Source organism: Megalopta genalis, chromosome 3 (assembly GCF_051020955.1).
Source record: "Megalopta genalis isolate 19385.01 chromosome 3, iyMegGena1_principal, whole genome shotgun sequence".
Classification (NCBI taxonomy): Eukaryota; Metazoa; Arthropoda; class Insecta; order Hymenoptera; family Halictidae; genus Megalopta; species Megalopta genalis.
In genome coordinates, this window is record NC_135015.1 from 1078964 (window position 1) to 1103052 (window position 24089).

Genomic DNA, 24089 nt, shown 5'->3' on the forward strand with positions numbered 1-24089 from the left:
TAACACACGAAGATTATTTTAAGCGACGTATGAATTTTTCTTTAATTCTGTGAAACAAAGAACTTGCAAGGTGTCCATCGATTTTCTGACTCAAGTTTAGCGAAAAGTCATTTAGATGATGGATGAAGGAATATCTATCAAAGTGGACGTCAAAGAATATATTTGTTCCACCCTGACTCCTGGATCATTTGTATTAGTTAGACGAAAAATTACATGAAAATGTGTATGGTAAAGATTGGTAATATTGAATACCTAATTTCAAAAGCTTGCCAGAAGCAGAACAATTTGTTGTTCTTATCAAAACTACACGTAATATCGAAGGAACTAACGTATGATACTTGTTGGAGAATAAAAGGACTATACATTATAATTTTGAAGTTACTATTTCCTTTTAAAAATACAAAATAAAATAATTACTTATTCTATTAAAGCGATTCGTTTTGAAAAAGTTCATTGATTCGAAAAAAATAGACGAAGTATTCCATTCATTAAAAGTTTTGCAAGACAAAAGGGACTAGTGAAATAAAAGATTGCGCGAAATTGATTAAAAGTTTCACTAAAATTATTCCGCCAAATGAAAATTACAACCGTCGCGTAAGATTATATTGATATTATACATTATTATAATCTTCGTAATTGCAATATAAGCAGTAAAACATCACGATTGCTTCGTCAAATGTTAATTATGAATTTTGGTTAAATACACTCGCATACAATATTACGTGCTCCGAATTAATATACAATGTTTATACAAATGCATAAATTTACCGAGTGCTGGAGTGTATTACGTTCTCCACTTTTCAATATTTCGCCTAAAAGCTTCTCCGACATCTTCTCATCCATCATCCCAATGATTTTAGCCAAAGCTGCTGAAGAGGCTAGAAAATCGATCTTCAACATTTTTCATGTGACAAAAATTTGTAATTCTCAAAAATACTGTAATTCTTTCTAAGAAATGTCTCAAATTCGACTTTCGGTGAATAACTCAAAGGAAGTGCAATCGAAGTTAAAAGTAACGCTGCGAACCTAATTTTATTCGAAAAATATTTCGTACAAATTCATCGAATGACTTTTGATTTGAGTAATATTGCAAATAAATTCTTCGACTAAAATTATATTTGAGGAATACTTCTAATAAATTCTTCGAATAAAATTTTATTCGAAATAGTCGAAGAATGTATTCGCAATATGTATTACTCGAATCAAATTTGATACAAAGAATTTATTCGAAATATTTCTCGAATAAAATTTGATTCGAGGAATTTATTCAAAATCTTATTCAAACAATGGCCAACTCTGCTTATGGTTTAGAATGCATCATCTGATAGCATGTTGTAATGTTCCTTACGAAGCAACGTGAAAAAAAAGGTAAAAAGATATTTTAGATATTAAATTGGTTTTGACTTCAAAACCTGCTGCATTGGTATCGTATCACTTTCTCGAGAAAGAGAGAAATCGATGTTAAGCCCCTAATAAGTGGAAGCCAACTTATGAATCTTATTCATTGGTCAGCAGTAACTCAGGCGTTGTTCCTTATTTTCTCTCGCAGTTTAAATTAGTGCGCGGAACAAAGTTTTGTAGGAAGTGATTAGAATTTCAACCGAATAGACCAACCATCTCGTACATGTTAAGTCTATAACGGCAAGAGCGTGATTGCGATGTTCATAAATTTTCTATGGAAACGAAAATATTAGTTTAACATATTTACATCGTCCCAAGAAGCGTTTTAACATATTCATTAGGCGAATATCAAAGCAAACATTCACAAGAAAATACGTAATTAACGATGAAATAAATATTTATTGGGTCGATTTCTTAAGAATTCACGGAGGCCCAATTACTGCTAACCAACATGATCATTGTAATATACCTGAACTGCTTGTGCATGAAAATCTATTCAAATGTATATTGCTGGATACAACTCCGTCTGTAGAATCTTATTTGTTTAATAAATTGAAGGAAACCCACAGCGCCCTCTATGATGCACATAATTGTACCAACAGAATTATTAAAAATGTAAACTTTTACAGCAACAACATTAATCATTGTTTGTATTATATTCTGTAATCTAACGGGATAATTAGCCCGTTTAATTAATAATAAATAAATAATGATTAATAAAAAATCATTGCACATCTTGGAGCAAGCATTGTAAAATGTTCTGGTTGCGCTATCTCCTGTATAGAGCTATTTACGTCAAAAATTTTAAACTTGTGATAGAAAAATTCAAGAACATAGAAAAGAATTAATGAAATTATTGTTGTGACATTTGTAAATCTTTTAAGTATATTCTTCTGTAATAAATTATTCAATAGATTTCTTAATTTAAGCATACAGAATCAAAATTTCTTTTCTTGTGAACTCTGTTCTCTATACGGCCTTTGCCCGTATAATGCGTAAATAAATAAATAAATTAAAAAATAGCGAAGTGTCCAAATAAATTTAATCTTGGCATTTATATAAAACAGTACGCGTCAGTCGCTGTCGGTGCTCAGTGGCTTTGGCGTTAATTCTTTTTGGTTTATTGTTGTACAACTCGTTTTTTACGAAATTATAACAGTTCAACGATAGTTGCTGATAAGCAATTTGTCGTAAATCAGAAATGTGGTGTACAGCGGTTTTCTCGATTATTTTGGAAAAACCGAGCCTGCAAACACTGTTTCAATCGACCGTGAATCTTCTCTTTCAGCGAGAAACACAAAATTGATTATCGCTGGCGTGCGGTCACTCGGCATCGCGTGCAGAAACGTCCAAATAACGAAGTCGGTGATAGATGAAAAGTAAAAAAAAAAAAAAAAGAAAAAAAGAGGAAGGAACGATTGAAGGTTCGTTCCCCGTTAACTTAGTCGTCGCGTATCGAGGCAGGAATATCGATGGAGCAATACGACGGTGGCCAGTTTCGACAAATCCACGCTCGCAGGGAACGAGGAGGAGAGATAGAGGATAGATAGGGGAAAAAAAGCCAATACGAAATGGAGGTCGATAACGTGATGACCTCGAAGCGAATCGGCAATTTTACAATGCCGTGGCCTCTCGCGTGAAAGATATACGCGCGTGATGCGGTGTGCACGGACGCTCTGTTGCCACGTCTTCGGATTCGCTCGATCCTGGACCTGGCAGAACACCGTTCTCCAACGAGTCCTCGGACTTTAACACGTTTACTACCGTCACAGTTTCGCTACTTATCTTTGTTGTTCAAATGTTTCGTTATCCTTCTGCACGACGATTCTTTCGACAACTGTATCGATTGGGACTTCTGTGTCCTTAACACTAAACCTATCCGTGCCGGTCATTGAAAGGATAAAGACTGTTTCATAGGACGAATAAATGAATAAATTTGTTAATTCATGCATACATTGTACTAAAAATGGTGAAAACTTTAAATAAATTCAATCTTGGCATTTTTACGAAGCTACACACGTTAACCGGTTTTAGTGCTTCGGTAGGTTTAGCGTTAACATGTTGTATGCCATGTCAATCACATATGGGTAACATTAATTTTTAACTAAACTTTGAGATTCATTTTCATTGTAATATATTGAACACACTGAATATTATTAGGATTTTTAGAATGTGGTGTAGATTTCTATGCGATTCGAAAACTGCAAATACCTGAGCAGACTTTGTATTTAGAAATAATTGTTTTAGGGAAAATAAAAGACCGATATATGTACCTTCGAACACAGAGGATTAACGTTACAATAGAGACTCTCTTATCTGAATGTTTATTTTTGTCACATACTGATATCAAAACATTCTATTATCTAAAAATTACATTCGAGTCCTCTACTAGGCGATAATGTATCTAAATAATACAGTGATTAAATAATATAGAACGTTTGGATACCAGAATATTGTAAAAATAAATGCTTGGACATGGGAGTCTTTACTGTATGAAAATTTATATAATTACATAAAATTCCCTTTCCATTTCAACTTTTGAAAAGGATACTTTTGTTTCGAACATGATATAAAAAAAGGATGAAGAACAATTCTAGTCCTACTTGGTGTCATTGGAAGCTATCTAATGTACGCGTTATTATTAACTCTTTCAGTGCTGACTACAATAAAAAAGTATTAGAGGAGAAATATTAACTCCTTCGTTCTTTATTTCGAGATTGTCTTCTTTTATTTCGTATGTGCCTGATCCCATTAATGTTATATTAAAGATTGCTAACCTATGTATTCCTATGTATATTCATATTTAATTTAATACTTCCTTAACTGTATAATTAAATAACTCAACCGATTTCTAAGATAATTTTAATGCAAGCTGTAATCTTAAAAACTACAATCCTTTGCAGCACTAAGGATTAAATATTTTATGTAACATTGTCCAATAATAATGGGAAAAAACTGTCTTTTATCGAAGATCTTTAATAACAGGCTACGAAAGATTGACCCTTTCCTATTTTTAGAAAAGCTTGTGATGGAGAGATAACAACTTCGTGTGCTACTGTTATCAGTTATAATATACAATGTTGTAATTTTCTGATAATATCTCGCATACTCCGTGTTACTAGCGAACCATGAGCTAATGAGAAAGTATTATTCTAGCTGTTAAATGTTAAAAATTGAATTTCCCTATACAACATACTTTCTTAATCTTTAAAGCTTTAAAAATATATACGTAAAAGATAATCCTCGATAATCAAAGCTTCTAAGGGGATTTTGTTTTTCCGAAACTGCAATTTTCTTAATCGAAATTCAATGTACAAAAGCAGAGATAAAATAACACGTACACGTTTATTTCTCCGAATTAGAAACAAGTAGGAATGTAAAATTGTCGTGAAATTGACAATTTTCTTATTTCAATGACAATATTGCACAATCTGTTCCATTTTTTTATTCATTCTTTTTTGAGAATAAAAGAATACCAGTAGTTCATGTATCGAATTTTGTGAACGTCCAAAAACCAACCGTGCGCATTTTTTCGTGATCCTCTATTCGCTCACACGCTTCCCAATAAAAAAAAAGCACTAGAACGAGAATAAAGAAAATACCGTCACGCTACGTGGCAGTTTCCTTTTTCGTTCTTTCTGTTTTTGGCACGGAAATATTTTTTAAAAACTTCACTTTCGTGGTCTATAAAATTTATTTCTGATCTATCGTCAAGATGCACTCTGGAAAGACTTTTTAATGAAGTTAAATAAAATATTTTTAGGAAATTGTAAGCATCAAACCTGTTGTGTTTTGTGTGTAGTGGATTTAAATTCGCGTTGCCTTCTAAAGCATTTTTATGTGGGTGTATATGATATACCCACGTAAAATGTTCTTTTTCTGTATATGACTGATCTTAGCACGAATTTCGCGTACTTTTGTTGTCTGATTCACTCGGTGTTCTTACGAAGGGACATGGGTTTTCTTTTTGATTTCTTCCAGAGCTAGAAGAATCGCGCGAGCTTTAGAGGAAAAAAACAGAATATGTGCTGTTTATTCGTAATATTCGTGTTTCGTTATCAATAGACTGCGGATTTCATGTAAAAATATAAAACAGTGAAAACATTTAAAGAGTTTAAAGTATGAAGTATGACGAAAAGAAATAAGTGTATACGTAACTCCTGCAGCTAATTTTTAAAAAAAAATTATTAATTTAATTTAATAAAAATTTTTTTATTTTGCATAAAAATTCTCAGTTTAGTTATCAATGTGTTCACGGTCCTGATATTTGAATTCTTATGTATGAGCGTATTTGTAGATTGCTCGGTAAATATTGAAATGTCCCATACATTTCAGGTGAATTCAGCAGCCATGCTGGAGATGAAGGTGTTCGCCATTTTACTAATCGATAGTATTCCATGCCTTAATTTTATGATAGATATTCAGTAAAGTACATGTGTAGAAAATTTTATAGGATCCTCTAGAAATTTTCTGAAGCATTTATTTGCTTTCACTTATTTAAGAACGATATTATTAATTTAAAACTTCAGTTCTCGAATGATCAGAGATATTGGTTAGAACAATTTAATTAAGGACGACAATAGTGATTGACTGTTTCTGCAGGCTCCATAATCAAGTTTCTGTCTGACTGGAATGTCACCTGATATTTTTAGCTATTCCGAAGTTATTCGAGTAATTATGATCTACCGTACGGAGTTCATTAAGGCGATGCTCTGTCAACGAGTCGAAATCCTTGCCACTATCCCCCTACGATGGACTTAAATGCTTGTATGCTTTGTATCGTATTTATATCACGTGCGCAAGGCAACGTCGACGTTACAGCGTTTGTATACTGTAGTCACCCAGACCAAGGAGTGGGAGAAGCTGCCTCGCTCCCAGGAGCGGATCTGGACACGGGAAAATGTCTTAAAGCGAGACGACGATACAGGCATATCTCTTAAAGTTTCAGCGTCCGGCCATTCTGCATATGCTACCGGATAAGATGAACTTTGTAGAACTGAAGGATTCCCAGACCAATCTTATCCATGAGACGTTTTAAGCACAAACCCGAGACTTTCACGAATACACTAGAATCTCGGTTATCCGAATTGATCGTGGAAACACGAATGGTCGAATGATAGAGTAGCTACTTTGTTATTAGATGAAATCTTTACCGATTAGTGCAATGACTGCGTGGATGACTTTAGATTGATATATTTGTATGATTGGATAATAAAGATCTCAGATATTGAAGGTTCGGAAAGTCGAAGCTGTAACGCATAATCGTGACGACAAATCAAACGTCTACCATTATGCACATCCTCAAATTTAATGTTGACTTTTCCACTACCTGTAAAGGTTAATGAAACGATCAAACCCGTAGATGGACGTGACAATATAAAAATGAATATATTTTGACAATTTAGAAACTCAAGCGATGTTGAAACCATTTTGGCAACCTATATCGTCATCTTCATCGTTTGCAGTATTAAAAAGCATCCGAATTCTTTGTCATGCTAATTGAAACATTGTTACGTATTTGGAAAAGGCACAAGGCTCACATCGTTTCATTAGTACCGATTAAAAATATTGTAAATCAATCAAACGATATAAAATGACTGTACTAAATATTGGGTTGGCAACTTAGTAATTGCCGATTTCAGTTATAGATGTCTCTCACTCCCATTTTTATGATATCCGTAAATGTTATATTATAAAATTATTATTATTATTAATATTATTATTATTATTATGTTATTTTTTACTATCCGTGAATGTTAGCAACTGGACAAATTGAATGCAGCGGTCAAGGAAAAGCGACCAGAATTGGTCAATCGTAAAGGTGGCATTTTCCACCAGGACAATGCTGGGCCGCACACGTCTTTGTCCACTCGGCAAAAATTGATGAATATTGGTTGGGAATTGATGTTACACCCACCATATAGCCCTGATCTCGCGCCATCGGATTACCACTTATTTCGATCCCTGGACAACTCCCTTCGTGGTAAAATTTTTAACGATGATGACGCTGTAAAATCTCACTTAACTCAGTTTTTGGCCGAAAAGGACCAGACTTTCTACGAGCGTGGAATTTTCAAGTTGTCAGAAAGATGGCAAAAGGTCATCGAACAAAATGGAAAATACATTACCGATTAAACTTCGTTCCAAGTAAAAAAAAACTTTTATTTCATTGAACAAATCGGCAATTACTTACCAATACTTGCATACTGGGCTTTCTATTTGTGACAAATTGTCGAACTTCTTTTGATATTCGAACTGTTATAATTTTGCAAAAAAGAATTGTACAACAGTAACGTTTGAAGTATTTATCATCACTAGACTCTAGATCTTTATGCAAAATAATAAATGTTTGCATCAATTGCAAAACATAGGAGCCAAGCGCAAATCTTTTCTGTCTTAAATAATTTTCATAAGTTGAAACTAAGACATCGACATTCTCAGTTTCTTTTCATTGTTACTATAAATGCATGAAATCCGCAGAATACAGCATCCATTTCCTTCTGAGATTGTGTATAATATAACGAGTGGAGAACCGAAGATACGCTCGTCTTTAATAAATGCTCAAGCAACCATAAAATCAGTGTTTCGTTTCGGGTAAAATTGAGCCTAAACGTAGAAAGTGGATAGTCAAGAGTTTTCAAAGATGCCATACGTAACAGAGGATGTAAAATTAGGGACGCCTAAGGTTGCAGCTGGTCGGAAAGAAAATTTTCTGAAACTCTGTGTTAGCAGGTATGCCTTCGGGCTCCAAACCAGGTAGAACCGCCGCAGGTAAAACCTGTCCGCTGAGGTTGTCTTTTTCCCTTTTACGCGAGTAGGGCAGGTGGTTACAGCACTCGACTTTCAAATGCGGAAGGATGAAGAAGAAGAGGGGAAAAAATTTGCGTCGATACCTGAAAGAAAAGTCTCTGTGAAAACATCGGCGTCCAGCCTTCCGAACGAATGCGATTTTCCTCAGGTAAAGTCTCCATCGTAAATCTCACCAGGTGTTATTCCAAGAGGATGAAGTTGTGCGCCTCTGCAGCAAGATCGTTCGGAATGGCTAAGAAAAATCACCAACGCGAGAAAACGCGCAGATTTTTATATATCTTTTAGAATGCTCCCGAGAGAAACTTTTGCCGTCTATTGCCTCACCGTAAGTCAGAGTTTTGTCAATACCGTACACGCAAAAAGGCGTCTCCATCTTAAAAATCTAAACAGACGATTACCACACCCAGTTTCACATACGGAACAATGTTTGAGAACTGAAGGCGTGTTAGAAATCAAGATACGCGATATTTCGAACGTGACTCGGTTCGCGTGTAGGAGATGATAACAGTAAACAACCATTAAAATGTTTCCAGCCGAAATTCCCGTTTTTATGTGTGTGAAACTATGGTTTAAAATATATAAATATTTCTAATTTATCTATATATATATAAAGATTAACTATCCATTTTCATTAAAAAAAGTTAGTGTTATTCTTGCATTATTATACGTATCAATGTCTTTTGATCGATATATTATAGATTATTATCAAAATACTATCTGTTCTCAACACAAAAATTTTTGGAATACTCATAATACACAATCACATACTCCTGTTCTAGTATAATATTAGTAAACGATAAACTTTTGTTGCGTGTAACACACTGTCATGTATGTAGATTGTTCTAAGAAAGCAACCGTAAGTATTCCTGTTAAGTGATTAATCATGTGATAATACTGAGTTATGAATAATCATAATAACTTAAATATTCATGTATCAATTTACAACAGGATGCATTCAACCTTATAAAATTATGTTCTTTGATTGTGATCATTCATGAAATTTGATATAAATTATTGGGGTTTATAATATATGATATATATAATAATTATAAATATAATAATAATAATATAATGATAATATATATTATATATAATACATGATATAAATTATTGAGGTTATAAAAAATGAAGTCGTAAAAAGCTACGAAGTTTTTTAAAAATAAGGACCAGAATTGCGATTAATCTTCAATAAAATGGTTTATTACATTTTACACATTCATAATAACACGTAACGCGGTCATTTACACATAAATACATTTTCCATAATTCAACTTTTAAGAAATGTTAAAACAAATTTCTTTCAGTATATTTCTTTGAATGTAGTTGAAAAGTCATGTTAAACATTCGACTTTTGGCTACTCTGCATGTAATGTAGACATATTGTGTATGCAGGACACAAAAACCTGAGTACATTGGTCTCTTTGCTTGCCATGCACGAGACAGCTGCACATGAAAGTGATACTTTACACTGTGCAACAATGAAACAAGAGTCCCCTTTTGTCAAACTGGTTTGTATGCACGTAGATCTTGTGACAAAAGTGACCCTTGCTTCTCTTACCGTAATAATAATGAAAATGCATATATTACAGTTCAGCTTTCCATATCGAAACACTGATTGCCTGATTTATCTAATTATCTGAATCTTTGATGTAATTTTACCAAAAATATTACTTTAAAATATTACTAAAACCACTGTTAACAATGCTACATTTATTATGTTACGCTTATTAGGCTACACTATTGTTAATGTTATATGGTTCAATAAATAACAATATAAAAGCGAAAAATATATTTCCGTAAAATAAAACAACCATTATAAAGTTGCATTTTCGTATTGATACAAATAATGATGATGAACATACTAATTAAATAGAAAGATAAAATCTAATAAATTTCAATTTCTTACAGTCTCTAACAAGTTCAAGAATCAATTCATAAAGAGAGAAGTGAAACGAAAATATCGTGTTGCAATGAATGCTTTTACTTAATAAAGAAGGAAATCAAATTAGTCATCATTAAAACCTTAATCGTACATATCACTCTATTCGATCTGACAAAAGTGCAAAAAATCTGCAGTCTAGCTATTTTTTTAGTACTATATAATTTTAAAATACATATTTTTTTCACGAATAATGTAATAAATACTTAAAAACATGTTTCAATTCAAATCCGATTGTTTTAAGACAAAATTAATGTTTAATCTCTAAAACAGTTAAGGTTACTGTCGGTATGGAAGAACTTTAGTCACTTGGATAAGACATTCAAATATCGCCGCGAGGGTGCAGCAAGTGACAGAGAATTGAAAGCTGAAAATGAACGGAAGGAGCGCTGCAAGCATAACCGGTCGACGTGTTCTTGACACGAGACTTATGACAAAAAAAATTATTCTTTTTTTTGGAAAATGTTTATGGAAAATCATCTAAAGGTTGGAGCACCTATAGCTAATGAAAAAATGATAACTTACTTGCGTGTGCTCACGTGTAGAATGCATTGTCAGTTTCAAACTGCAACTACCGTATCCAACCTCTAACCGACAGGGTGCAGGTTCAAGGTTTCAATTTCCAAGAAAACATCACTTGTTGTTTCATAATAAATATACACTCACTATCACAATATTATCACTTCGTACATATTTTTCTCTGTGAGAAGGACAACGATTTTGAACACACTTTTCCAACGACATATTCGGAAACAAAATTCTTAGACCCGAGACAGTCGCATGGCATGGCGACCACGGTTACAACTTGATATACTCGGTGTTTTAAACGATACGTCACACGCCTGATCTTCAATACTATTGGTCGATTTCAAAACTGCAAGCCAATCATTGCGAAGGTTTTCTTAGTACGCGGGAAAATAAAGCACATTATGCTAAAAATAATAAAAATATATTTCACCCATTCCATAACATTTATGATCTATAAATGTTTCAAGATACATCACAAAATTATTCTTCGGATAAATTTAATATGAAAGCCTAATATATCAGATGATAATGTACGTTACATGTTGCATAACACTGGATGCACATGAGCGGGATTGCATACAGCCGCCATTGCTTTATTGCCAGCATTGATTTCAAATTGAATATTGTGAATACATGAGATATCAAGTTACGTTATTAATAGTGACGAGACGTTATTATTATGTACGTTTACATATACAATGTTAAATATAACACATATATCAATATTAAACATATTACTGTGACTATTAATGCATAAATATATTTATAAAAAACATTTAAAGTATTTTTTTACTTTAAAGTATGTTTTAGATGTTTCTATAATTAAGTTTAAGTATTATTTAGTATATTTGAGTCTGTTGCCATATCATATTGAAGACGTTTTGAATAAGTATTATAAAAATGTATTTTTAAATTGTTCAAGGAACAGATTTATCGTTATTTAAATGAACCATTTGTATATGTCAAATCATTCAGTACAAAATTATACAATTGAAGTTTAGAAACTCTTACTATATGAGAATATAATGATGAATTACAATAAATATTAACTGTCATAAGCTACAAGCAATACAAATTTACAATAATAAATTTGATATCCACTTTCATATACATATATAAATACAAGATAATGTGTAAGTGCTATAGTTTGTGTTTATATTAACCATATCTATACATTTTTAACTATACTCTCGTGTTTACATTGTCTTCTCAATCTTTAATTTTATATTTAATCTCTACTATTACAATTATTTATGTATAGTAATTATTTATAATATTCGATTATAAATATTTGCATCTTACTTAATTTTATCAAACTTTATATCTATCAATTGTGGGAATTGATTACAGAAATCATAGACCTTTCTTCCAATACTTCTTTAATAAAAGGTTTCTTAACTAATCGTCTATGGAAATAATCATAGGAATTATAGAATTAAACCAATCACAATGTACGGTTTCGTCACGGAGGAGATATCTGAGTAGATTGGATAACATATGGGGCTGTGTGTAATATGTTCTGAAATATCGACATTGTTATAAACGAGAGGCGCCCTCTGCCTAAATAGAACAGTCAATTAGTGAACTACATAAGACTGCAACACAGAAATTTCGTTTTTATTTCATAGCGTTGACAGCTCTAAAAGTCAGTGTTCAAATACTAAAAATCATGTTCTCGCATGAGTTCCAGACTTTCCAGCTCGACGAATCGTGGAGACAAAGTCTGTAGTCTGTACTCCAGGTCGCAGCTTGATCTATTAGCAAAGGTCAATGTAGAAATTTTCTTTGCTCTCACTGGTTGACGATTCACTGCTGAGATAGAGTCTACTGCAAATTGGATGCACAATAAAATGATGGGGATATATGGGCACCAGCTTAGGGAGTAAGCAAATCGTGCAGAAGTAGACATGTAGACATGCAGTAGTAGACAGATATACACATGTATTATAGAACTGTATATAGAATACATACTGACAAGCTTAAATTTCTGAAATATTGATAACGACGAGCGCGACGCGGAAATATTATAGTAATGGGATTTCTGGAGCTCCATTTTCGGGTGACAAAATAATGCATTGGTGCCCAGTCTGCTCCTACATATCGTCTGTGATTTTGCGTCGCACAATCTGACATATCGACATAGCAAAAATTAGTGATTTTTTCACGACACTAGTATGAAAACACCAGTAGCGACATTTAATTGTCCTTGGTAGAAATTGAAACTTACATAAGGAATTACCGATATATTTCAGAAATTTAACAATCATAGTGAGTATCGAGTAATCTGTATACCTCATTTGAATTACAACACGAACTAGAATTTCGAAGCCATAAATTCATTGGGCGTACATATTCAAACGATAAAGGTGGAAATATGAACAGCAATTTAATTAATTTAAAAATTATGTTTCATATGGCATCAAGTGAAAATTTTATAAAGTATTAAATTGCAATAATGGCAATTGACACAAAATTACATTGAGGGCTAGGTCACAGATCACATAAGATCCCTAAAGTATCTTAAGTCTGTGGCTAGTTCTATTTCTACCTCGAGAAACTGATACCTCCAAGAGACTGATTTGAGCGGCCTCTTCTCAGAAATAAGAAAAAAATGTTATGTACTATAAAGCGAGTTAGTAGACAAACGAAATGTGTAAATGTAAATAAATATTTTTCATAATCTATGATCGATGACGAATGTCTTATAATAAGATATTGATATATTAAAGACAATGACAATGTTAATTACACATCAGAACAGTTAATTACAAATATATTGAAAATCACTACACACTCTGTAGAAATTTTTCAAATTTTAAGTTCTTCTATCCTTTACCGAAAAGTTTATACATATAATCGTTGATAATATTTATATATAATAATATAATAATATAATAATAATATAATAATAATATAATAATATAATAATATAATAATATAATAATAATATAATAATATAATAATATAATAATATAATAATAATATAATAATATAATAATAATATAATTTCAACTGATCTCTTCAATTTATAAAAAAGAAACAAACAGTTATTGTAGTTCTACGTACATAATAATGAAAGCATCCTACATAAATCTCGTAAATATTCTGCGTAACTATTTTTTAATTACAGAATTCTTGCTGTAGTGCGTAAACAAAAAGAAAAACTGACGCAACCTTCCCTTTACTTTGCTTTTATACTTCACGTATGTCCGTAATTACAGTAACTATTATCGATAATGAGAAATACTGTTGTATTGATATTACCTAATAAATTGTTATTGTCGTCAAGGAACTGCTGACGACAATGAAGTCTTCATGAAGATTCCATTAAAAAAAGTAACAGTCTACGCATGTGATATCGATAAATTCATTCAAAAACAAAATTTATTTTGCACATTGCTACATCGTTTATGGAAGATTTCTACATTCTAGGATACCATCGTAAAAATAGCAATCACGCAGAAGATTAAATCCTCGCATAGGAAAACAGAGGAAAAGGATCTGCTCTTGTTTTGACTAAGACCATTAGTATTTAATCATCTATCCATGAACAAGTGTTTCCTGTGTGAAAAAACGCAAAATATGCAGTTGTTCAAATTGCTCTTTGCTGATGGTATTGCGTAATTCCGCGTTCGTCGGAAATGTCTGCGATTCTATTACGATTACGGGGTCGTGGATCGGATAACGTGCACATCCGTGAAAATCTTCACGTTTCAAAAGCAGTAAAAACGTTTCATTCCTAAATCGTTTGTTATTAACGATAATTATGATCAAACGTAATTTTCATCAAAGCACGTGTTCCGAGAATGTACCTATCATTCCCAGCGATTCGACGATGGTTATCAACATTTCTAGGAATTTCCATCCGCTCGGAACTTCCGTTGCTTCTTTATGGATTATGCCTGTTTTGGAATGTTGACGTCGTAACAGATTTCTTATCTTTGAACAAAGAACAACATCGTTCGGACTCAAACCAGAATTGCACAGACTATGTGGGAGTAGCAGATTTTCCTTCATCATCGTGAAGCTCGATCCTGACGTTAGGCACTTTTAGCATAGCTATACTGAAATATAATATACCATGACAAGTGTTAGCCACACGAACCAAAAATCACAGTTATTCTAAAATTTTCTACGATAAAAATCATTAATAAAAAGTTGTTTATTATCGAGTCTGAGTTAAGTCTAAGATAACACTGTCCGACACGCGATTTTTGAGTTCCTATAGCCACTATGAAATTCTTGTAGAGCTTCACTCCCTGAACAAGAATCCGAAAACCGAATTGCTCCATCACCCTCAGTTTTTTAAATGAACGAACTTTTGTAAAAACCCAAAATTTTCGACAAAAATGAGGTATTGCATGAAAAGTACAAACGTAAGAAAGTTCTAATCGGTGTTAAAAGATAGAGGAGAGTTTCCCGAATATAGTGGCATTCAATTTATTAATTGTTTTTGGTCCTAAATAGCAATAAATTGATGTCAAAGTTTAAAAAAGTGTCGACGTGAGCAGTTTCTCCGCAATATTTTTGTATTTTTACGAAAAGTTTTTTGTTCAGCACGTAAACTCTACCCAGGATCGGATTCTGTAGACATTTCTGAAGAAGAAACAGCCCGGTAAAAGTGTCGGTACGTTATACATTTCGAGTAGATCGAGAAAATGTTCGACGGCAACATGTACACGACGTTTTGCCGCCATGAGGTTCGCTGCTCGCTTCTCTCTGTCCGACAGGGTCGGAGCTACGCGTAATAAACACCGATGGAGGGGTCCAATGGGGCACCCACTTTTCGTAAATAATATTTGAATTTTTTTTAGTACTTCAATGTTCTGTTTTTTTTTTTACATATTTCCGTGGATAATAATCACCAAACTGTGATATATTTCACAAAAAAAATCACACCAGAGTATTTGGAGTTGGTAACGAAAGTATTCTAACACTAGTATAATTTTGACTTCTACGCCATATAATTAAATAAATATTTAAATATATATTTAACGATATGTTTCAAGATTAATGATTATTTATTCATGATCGTATTATCGTTAGAATATAAATGATAACTGTATACATGATATACTTGTAATTCGAACAAATTCAGAATAAAATGAATATTTTTTGTTCATTATTTTTCTTTTATTATTTTTCCATTTTTAATTTATGATTCACAGTTTGATGATTATTATCCATAACAATATGTAAAAGAAGACAGCACATTGAAGTACTAAAAGAAATGGCACGTCTCACACACTAAGTGGGTGCCCCATTGGATCCCTCCATCGGTGTTGATTACCTATACCTTCGGCCCTACCGGACAGAGAGAAGTGAGCAGCGAAGCACATGGCGGCAAATCATCGTGTACATGTTGCCGACGAACATTTTCTCGACCTACTCAAAATGTACACTGTTCTGATACTTCTACCGGGCAGTTTCTTCTTCAGAAATGTCTACAGAATCCGATCCTGGGTAGAGTTTTCGTGCTGAACAAAAAACTTTTCGTAAAAATACAAAAATATTGCGCAGAAACTGCTCACGTCGACACTTTTTTAAACTTTGACATTAATTTATTGCTATTTAGGACCAAAAACAATTAATAAATTGAATGCCACTATATTCGGGAAACTCTCCTCTATCTTTTAACACCGATTAGAACTTTCTTACGTTTGTACTTTTCATGCAATACCTCATTTTTGTCGAAAATTTTGGGTTTTTACAAAAGTTCGTTCATTTAAAAAACTGAGGGTGATGGAGCAATTTGGTTTTCGGATTCTTGTTCAGGGAGTGAAGCTCTACAAGAATTTCATAGTGGCTATAGGAACCCAGAAAAAAAGTTTTATTTTGTCGGACAGTGTAAGACGAATGGAAACGGATTTCGCTGGAGTATTTAAATAAAATCATCTGTAACATGCCCAAGCGATTACATGAAGTAATAAAACAAAAGGATCAACCGACAAAATATTAATATTATGATAACATGATTAAAAAGATTTTCATTTTATATAAAATTAATGTAATGTAATGTTGTTTATCGCTTAACAAAATTTATGTTTCTACTTACTTTAAGAAGTGCTTTATTATATCAGAAAACAATTGATTCAATAATACTATCATAAACATTAAAAAGGAGCAATAATTCTTCTAACAATATCGTGTCCGAATATTAATGCGAGTCACTGTACGTAAATAAACTGTTCATTTTGTTTTCTGTACATTAAGAATTTAAGTCTTTCTTTCAAATATGTGAAGCCTCTGTTTGTTAACAGTAGAATCATTTCGAAGAAATAATGCCTCCTTCAGTTAAAAATTTATGTTTCTGATTGAATACATGAAATTTAACGTGAAAAAATGTTCATTCTATTATCCGAAATATTCTTCGAACAATTTTTTCTCCCTGTTATGTACACTGTATATAATAATCAGAGACTCTATAATTTTACTACGCTGCTTTTAATGAAATATTTTAACGATCTTGATAGACAGTAAACAAGTGATGGCGGATACTATAGGTAATTTTCCGTAGTGCATCGTGATCATTAGAATGACAAAAAATGTAAACATGTGAAAAGATCAGCAGATTTTCAGAAAAAATTATGCAGCGAAAAAGTACATCCTCTTTTAATGGCTGACTTTAGAATTGCCTTTTTGTAAAAAGATTCGCATCCCGATGGTCGCTCACAAATGTTTCAAGTGATAAGTGTCGGCAGTTTAATAACATTACTTTCGAAACTGATTTTATGCAATTCTGTTGTGCAACTTATTTCCGTCATATTTTCCGGGTGTCTCGAAGATAGATTTGCTTGTGTTTGGTTGCCACGTTTCAGAAGAAAAACTTAGATAAGCGGCATCGATCAGAATCCTCGTCAAACGATGTAAGCGCGGCGGAGTCCGACGAAACGTTTTCCGGCCCGATAGCATGCAGATATGCGACGGATAAAGTTGCGCGGGTGAGCAAGCCGCGGCGTTCTTTGCATAATGCACGAGGATCCTTGCAATAAAGGAAACAGGGTTTTCTAATGAGCCCGCGGTCCGTGAATTTCAAACGAGGCGTGGCCGTTTTTCAGCTTCTCGAGATCTGCTGTTCGATGCGTAGCCGTGATGCAACGACGATACACATAATTCAATAACGACCGCGTATCGACGGCCGTTTCCAATCAGTCTATCTTATCGACGATTTATGAAGCTCTCCGGCACTCGGCGAATGCGATAACTCGAGATCTGCAGAAAGATAGGTTCAATTGTTCTAGCGATATTTTAAGGTTTAAGGGGGGACATCACTTTGAGACGTTAAGAAATAGGTAAAGGTTGGGAATTTTTTCTATAGGTAATTACAAAACAAAAGAGTATATAAATTCAAGTTTTTGCTTTGTTTTTCAATGTTTTATAAGCGAAAATCGTACAAAATATCGAAGTTATTCGTTGTTTCTGAAACCCCTCCTCGTAGAATACATATTGATTATGAATTGAACAAATTTTATTGATTCAAAAACGAGGAACTATCATCTAAAATGTAGCGTACAGATATGTGTTTATCGCAAAAGATCAACTTTAAATGGTTATAAAAAGTTAACTAATTGACGTATAAAAATATCATACACTATATACCAGCTCATTGATATTTTGTTCATTAAATTAGTTTCAATCTAAATTTCATATTTTTGTCTTTATAGCGCTGTATTTAATCACAGAGTTATACGAGGTTGTTAATATTCTCGATTTCGAACTTCGAAGGAATTGTCAATACATAGAACAAAAAATTTTGTTCAAATATGAATGTTGAAAAATTGAATTTTGGCCATAAATTATTGTTTCTCAGACCACTGTAAGACGACTATTTCAATCATTGTTTCCTCGTAACGATATCCGTATCGTATTAATTCTCTCCGCGATGAAATCCGGCTCCGGAATCGTTGCTCTATCATTATGATTGCCATTCGATAATTCGATGCGCGTTGGAATGTCGTTTTTCCGCTGATCGACGGATGCCAATCGCGAGCTATTCGAAACTTCGTCCTCTTAATAGGATTAACTATCAGCTTTTGCAGAGTTCTACGCGTGCCCCACTAGCCTAGATCACCTCGGATCTCGTTAGTCCGAGCAGACTCCTGATTTCAAAGAGTTTTTATGATCGGAATGCTTGCTGAGATGACAACCTGTTGACGATGGATCGAGGGAATAGGGGTTCCCTCTAATTCGTGTTTCGTTTTACAATCTTCTCTGGTTGTTAGCTTTGATGTTCGAGGCCGGGTGCCAGCATGCACCAACCTCCAATACGATAATTATATTCAACTAATAAATGTATTTCATGTCTAAATGTGAAAGAAGAAAGTTATACAAGAATTGAGATATTTCATATTTTACATCATATTTAATGCAAATAGGCTACGGCACATTTGAAATAACAATGTTTGAAATATTATATCAAATAATATGTTATTCCATTTCATAATTATTTCCATGCCTGTGATCACTTTTCAAATAACATTATTTGAGATATTATATTGAGTAACATGTTATTTTATTTTATAATTATTTGAAATAATTGCGAAATTCTTCTTGGAAGTTTGTATTAGGTCTACCGGAAAGTTCTGAAAGGAAATAATAGATTTTTCATAAATTTAGTAATATTTATTGTACAATATAATTTCCGTTGTTACTCTTATGACCTCTTGCCAGCGTGATGACAATTTGTGAGCAACATTTTTCAAAAATATATGTCTCAAATGAATATGTGCATATCTATTGAAATTTGCAATGACATTATCAGATAGAACTTTCCGGGAGACCTAATATATGGTGATCTAATTATCATCTCTGAGTCTGGATTGTACTGACGTCCTCATTTCTACGAGATTGAATATCTGACAATGTTAACCGATTATTCGATAATATTACCCCTTTTCCATCTTCTGCACCAGTAGATTCTTTCGTGACAACATTAGATGTGCTTAGACGAAGACCTCTTAATCTTTTAAGGAAAGAGTTTTGTTGTAAAGATTTCTTAAAATAAAATATTTTTGTTGCATATTATTCCAAGATTTATATCGTCATGAAGAGAGTGTTTTGCTTAAAGCAAGTTGATTTAAAGGTTTCTTGAAATAAAATCTGTTTGCTGTATATTATTATCAGGTTATTACTTTCGTCGTATTTCAGATAAATGCATAACGAGATACATAATTCATTATTTGAAATCGCTATTACTTCAGATGGATCGATATCATTTTTATTTTCAAATAACAACATTGAAAATAACGATTCGAAATGAACTACTTCAAATAATTATTTGAAGTGTTTTAAATGACATTTGCCCAGGTCTGAATACAAATTCTGGACAGCTTCGTGTTGAAGACGGTAATCACGATAATTATTGTTAATGTACTCATAATTAAAGTATAGGGTTCCGTTGTAATAAAATACATTAATATCGTATTATTTATAAAAAGAAGTACTAATAGTTATTTCTCATTTCCATTTCAAACAAAATTTGTCCAGGTCTGAATACATATTCTGGACACCTTCATGTTGAAAACTATATCGCTGTATCGTTAACATACTTGCGATTAAAATACAAGCTTTTGTTGTAATAAAATTCATTGTTATCGTATTACGCGTCTACTGCAAATCAAGTCTACTCAAATCGTCGACGAGACCTTCTTATGCAAAGAAATCTTTGTGTTTCCTTCCCTGTGCAACTAACAATAAATCTCTCGAACAACATTAAACATCGGTCGATTTATGTGGAAACTTATTTGCCCATGTTCCTCTTTGCAAACAATTAGTAACAGCCAGTCGTAAAATGACTGGCATTCGTTCTCGCCGCTATCTTGTAAACGAATTGACGTTCAGTATACCGTGGATTATCTCGAGGGGCTACCTCTCCCACGATATGGTGCATAATAATCAGGGAATCTGGTTCTGTTTGCTTCGCCACGACGCGGAAAATGGAAAATTTATAAAAACTGCGTTCCGTATGCGCCTAGTTAAGTACCCAATAAACAGATCGGAAAAATACCAACTTCTTCTGTGCTTCCGGCGCGGATGCGAAATAGGAAATGGATAATCGGTTCGCCGGTTTCCGATCGTATCGACGAACTTTTTGCTGCATTCTTGGCCCGACGACGCACTATGGAGTATTCGGTTCCAAAAGATAACCAAGATTATTTTGCTCGTTTCCGTAACAACAGAAGTACTTTGACAATGAAATATCACCATTATTTATTACAACTCAAACAAAGAATGCGCACGATAACAAATGAATGAATGTTTATAAATATCGTAAGTTTGTTTACACTATTTTACTTCAATGCAAATTTTCCTTCGCAATTATGGATTTAAATGAGTCAGTCTCATTCTTCATTGCGCTCGTCGATTTCTGCAGTTCTCTATTTGTTTCTTGTTCCTCTAAATTTAGTCCAATTAAAAACGTTTAGAAATTCTTACATTGGCAGTTAATCCTTTTTATATTATGAACAGGGAGCTATACCAATTTTAATGACATTAAAGCGATCATTGAGACTCACTTGGAAGTACAGTAAATTTTCTCGCATTGTCTCTCTGCTTGTAAACAAAAATGGACAATTTGGGAAGAGGTAATACGATTATTCGAGTCTCACGGCTTGTTTACATAGTTGTTAACATTAGGCGGCTATAAAAACAAACCACGAGGCTCAAATAATCGTATCTCCTCTATTTTAATAATAAAATTCTATCTGAATTGTTTGGAACGTATTGTATTTCATCGAATTATTATTGGCTATTCTATAACATCTCTAATTACAAAACCACAGGAAATGTAAAACATAATATTTAACGAAAAGTAAAGAGTGCACACTTATTTAGAAAACGTCTGTAGAAAAACAAGTCGGCACGATTTCTTTGCGACGTATCAAAATCATTAATGAGTGAACAGTAATTCGGAAATTAGTTGGCGAGAGAAACAGTATCGTAAATACTGTTCAGTTTTATTAAAGCATAACTTCTCATTAGTGGATCAAATAATATAATATAAAAGATAATGGAATATTGTTTTCTATCCATTCGACCATCTCAGAGAGCGAAAATTTTGTGTTCGACACAAAATCGATTTTTGTCTAAGGTTTCAGGAAGCACATATTCCGAGTAACACGAGATCCTCGGAGAGGTTATCGCGTTATGGCGTCGCGACGCCAGAAATAGTGCTGCCCCGTTTAACAATATTCGCCCCTCACGAACCTCGCCTTGAAATGCTCCAACAATTTCTGGTCCGGCAAGTTTGCCATTCGCAGGAATTACATAATGTCTTTGGCAAATATGGCGCGTGCATGCATCGCCGACAAAAAGCCTGTTTCCTGCTTGCGCGGAGAACGCGTAAGATTCCGACGTATTATAATTCCGTGTGAAGTACAATTAACCCCTTCGCTTACGATCCTTCTCGGGAATTTGTTCGTTAGAATTTGTCGTTTCTAATTGGCAAGGAAAATAATGTAATTTTGCGGCTGGAATGTGTCTACTTTTCATGGATACTAGGAAACGCTAACGATAAACTAATATTAAACTTTGGTCTGTGCGAAATGACTAATACTGTACATTGCATTCACTTGTCAATGCAAACAATTCTATGGTTTGTTGTCAGAATATGATGAGCTTTATCTTTGTACGCTATTCGGGTCATTCGAACTCATGATTAAACGGTGATATTAAATTGTTCTTCCTGGTACAAAAATATCAGTTGATCATTTATAAATAGATGACATAAATATAGACGAATAAATTCATCGATAATGGTCTAAAGGATGCATCAAATATGTATGTGCATCGTAATCGTACATCGATACAGGTATTGCAGTCAAAATTAGTCCTTTTGTAGACCATATTCATCTATTTACGAATAAAATTTACTCTTTTGCAAATTAAATTCACTTGCTTGTAATTATTAGTAATACGATTCAAATTAAATTTAAAAAGTGAATAACATCTCATAAATAATTGTTGAGGATCAATGAAGATTAATTATTCGAAATGAAATTCATATTATTTTGTAAATAAGTATTTAAATTCGTGTAGCATTTAAAAATTGAATGAAAGCGTTGGGAATTTCGTTTGGACAGGATTTAAATCAGTAATTAAGACTGTAATAAACAAGACGCTGCAAGCGTATTTTCATTCATCGGATGAAGAAATAATAGAGATGCATAAAAAAGATTTCTACTGCTGACGAAACCTTTGAAACTTAACTACTGTTTCCAAATTGCCGTGGAGTTCCCCAAGCAAACTGCCTCCAAGATGGCGTCTCAGGACCATCAGCAACAATGGTCGGCCATGTCGTAGCTACATTCTCGACTAGATCACGGCGAAGGTACGGCTGCTGTTCGCGTTAATTAAAATTCTAAAATGACCCAAATATTGTTTTTGGTTGACGCGGGACTCTAGAATGTCACGTCACTTAACTTGCGCTTTTATCTACTGATAAAGCGCGCGGCCACGGTCGCTGGTTTCTTCAAAAGATATTGGCTTAATGCATTTCATCAACAGTGACCTTAATCGAAACGGTTTTGCAACGAGCGCCTTCCCGTGCTAGGACAATGCGCCACGCTGACGATCCCGCGATGGAAGAATTCATTCCGCGATTCTGTATGCGTATCCTGGCTGCGACTATAAATACCACTAGTGTCGTCGCACAGTAGTTTAAAACTGTGTAGACGCGAACTATATATGTCTACCAATTGTTCATTACAGAATCTGATTTTGAATCAGGATGTAGAGCGCAAAATCTGGTCTATAATGTCCTTTTTCTGGTAGCAGGGGATCGGATAGCAAATGAGACTTAGGATCCTGCTAGGAAGGAGCTTCAGGAGTTCAGTATAATTTATTGTATTATATCTGACAGATTTGGGCAAATTGTGTTAGGAATGAAAATGAGACATAACTACTTGATATTATTCGTTTCGAATCATTATTTCTGGTGTTGATATTTGAAAAGAAATATAATATCGATCCAGTTGAAATAATCTTTTCCTAATATCGATCCATTTGAAATCCACTTTAAGTAATTTTTAGAAATAGGAAGATTTTCTTTTTAAAATCCTTTACGTCACTTTGCTTTAAGCAAAGCTCTCTCTTCGGGAAGATCTTGGAAAAGGAATAATATTTTTCAAAAAAGTGATTAGATTGGTCTATTTATCTTGCAGAAATATCAATGAAGATGTCAGTATAATAACCCGGGCTCAGAACTGATAATTACATTTGTGTTCATGTGAAACCTTGTGTTCATCGATGAGATAAAGGATAAAACGAAATACTTAAAAATTTTGTAGGAAAATTTAAAAAACAGTGTATCAAAATTGAATTTCCCTAGCGATTATTGATTTCAGTCTGACAATGATCCGAAGCATACCGCTAAAATAGTCAAAGAATGGGTATGATATAACGTTCCACACGT

General features: G+C 33.4%; 1 protein-coding gene and 1 long non-coding RNA gene across 5 annotated transcripts in view; both read right to left on the reverse strand.

Annotated features, from left to right (window-relative positions):
• Ipk1 (Inositol phosphate kinase 1) overlaps nt 1-10943 on the reverse strand; it is a 319504-nt gene extending 308561 nt beyond the window's left edge. For all 4 annotated transcript variants that reach the window (XM_076519491.1, XM_076519490.1, XM_076519492.1 and 1 more), the window contains exon 1: nt 10676-10943. The gene's annotated coding sequence lies outside the window, so the exon portion shown is untranslated. The remainder of the gene's footprint in view (nt 1-10675) is intronic.
• Nucleotides 10944-12274: 1331 nt separating this feature from the next.
• On the reverse strand, nt 12275-12795 carry LOC117227260 (uncharacterized). The gene is made up of 2 exons (XR_004492029.2): nt 12654-12795; nt 12275-12505 (listed from the first exon to the last, which is right to left on the reverse strand). It is a non-coding gene; the product is annotated as an uncharacterized LOC117227260 (long non-coding RNA).
• Nucleotides 12796-24089: the final 11294 nt, after the last annotated feature.